Below are 2,275 nucleotides of genomic sequence, written 5' to 3'. Positions count from 1 at the left end.
CAATGAAGGGAGTAGGATAGCTGTCTTTAGAACAGGCACAATTAAGATCTCGATAATCCACGCAAACATAGATCGTGCCTTGCTTTTTATTCACCAGGAAAATATTGGACACCTAGTCTTTAAGGGGAATGGGATAAATGAATCCACCTTTGAGAAGCATTCCGAATTCACCCTTAATAGTAGTGGCCTTTCTAGGGCGCACCAGATGAAGCCATTGGTGAACAAGTTTCGGATCCAAATACGTTGGTATTTCATACACCACAATGTTGGGATTAATGCTAGGAATTTCTTCATAATACTAGGCAAACACGTCAAGAAATTCCTAGAAAAGATGAGTATAGGTCTTGATCTAATCTGGAGAACATCATACCTTGATATGAAAGTGTTCAATGACATTGGGTTTTGTCAGGCCAGGGTAACTCCAGAATGGTCAGAGAAAAACTGATATATTAATTCATTAGCTAACTATCATTTATATACAGGAATGGAACTGATCAGTTCATCTTCTTGATTATTGTTCGCGTTCCAGTTCACCCATCCGTTGAGGATTATGTGTCAACATTCCCCCCCTTAATCTGAAGGGATGTTGGTGAGTCCAAGCATCGTTCTGAATCTTCAAGCTTTTCTCTTCCAAGTGCTTTGGTGAAGATGTCTGCAATTTGCTCGTTTCTGGAACAATGACGGAGATGGATTGTTTTGGCCTCAACATGATGTCAGATCAGATGATATTTAGTATTGATGTGCTTAGTACGATCATGGAACTTTGGGTTCTTGGCCAACTTTATTGCAGAGGTGTTATCAATCATGAGTGTAGTTGATTGTACTTGTTTTACCTGCAAATCTTCAAGAATTTTCCTGAGCCACACAATTTCTTTCGTTGCTTCAGCTGCTGCCACGTATTCTGCTTCTGTTGTGAAATCTGTTGGAACTGATTGTTTGCGTGATCTCCAGTAGACATCTCCTGATCCAAGACTCATACCATATCCTGAAGTAGATACCCCAGTTTCTTTGTCTCCATCGAAGTCTGAATTAGAGTATCTAATCAAGTTGAAGTCGTCCACCTGTGTATACTTGATTCCAAGGTTTTGAGTTCCCTTCAAGTACCTTAGAACTCTTTTTGCAGCAGACCAATGTCCCTCACAAGGCTTTTGCATAAACCTGGAGAGGATTCCAATAGCAAATGAAATGTCTGGTCTGGTAGTAGTGAGGTAGATGAGACTTCCTACAAGCTGTCTATACTTTGTTGCATCCTCAAATTCCTTTCCTTCAATAGATGTGATCTTCAATTTTTGTTCCATTGGAGTAGAAAGAGGATTTCACTCTATCATGCCAAATCTGTTTAACAAGTCTCCAATGTATTTCTTTTGAGAAAGAAATATGGATTTTGGATGTTGGGTTACTTCAATGCCAAGATAGTAATGAACATAGCCCAAATCAGTCATTTCAAAACTTTTTCCTAATTCTTTCTTTATGGATGCAATATAGCTTTCATTGTTCTCTGTCATTAAAAGATCATCTACATATACCACAAGATATACAACTGTTTTGCCAACTTTCTTGACAAATAAAGTTGCATCATCAAGATCAAAATGTTTGAAGTTGAGTTTCAGAAGATGCTCAGTTAGTTTTTCATACCAGGCTCATGGTGCTTGTTTGAGGCCATACAAGGACTTCACAAGTTTGCATACTTTATGTTCATGTCCTTTCACAGCAAATCCTTCAGGCTGGGACATAAAAACATTCTCTTTTAGATCTCCATTCAAGAATGCAGTTTTTACATCCATTTGATGGACTTTCCAACCATTCTGAGCAGCTAGTGCAAAGAGTGTCCGGATGGTGGCCCATTTTGCTGTGGGGGCAAAAGTTTCCTCATAATCAACCCCTTCCTTCTGTGCAAAACCTTTTGCCACAAGCCTAGCTTTGTGCTTGTCAAGTGAGCCATCAGCTTTGTACTTGTTCTTGTAGACCCACTTGCAGCCAATTGGTTCGGTTCCAAATGGAGTATCAACCAGCTTCCAAGTGCCATTCTTTATGATGACATCATACTCCTTCTGCATCGCTTCTTTCCATTCATCATGAGAAGCAGCTTCTTTGAAGGAAGTTGGTTCAAAATCTCTAGACAAGTTCAATTCATAATCATAAGTAACATCCATATCAACAAGTGAATTAGAATTATCTACATCACCTCCATCTTGTCGGTTTGTATTTTTGGTTCCTGCTTTTCCAATTTCATCAGGATGAACACTTTCAAGTGTCTTTGTTAGCCACTTTGGGG

This window comes from Pinus tabuliformis, chromosome 4_1 (assembly GCF_031772625.1).
Source record: "Pinus tabuliformis cultivar Carrire ecotype Pingquan chromosome 4_1, CPIR1, whole genome shotgun sequence".
Lineage (NCBI taxonomy): Eukaryota > Viridiplantae > Streptophyta > Pinopsida > Pinales > Pinaceae > Pinus > Pinus tabuliformis.
This window is presented reverse-complemented; position numbering follows the sequence as displayed.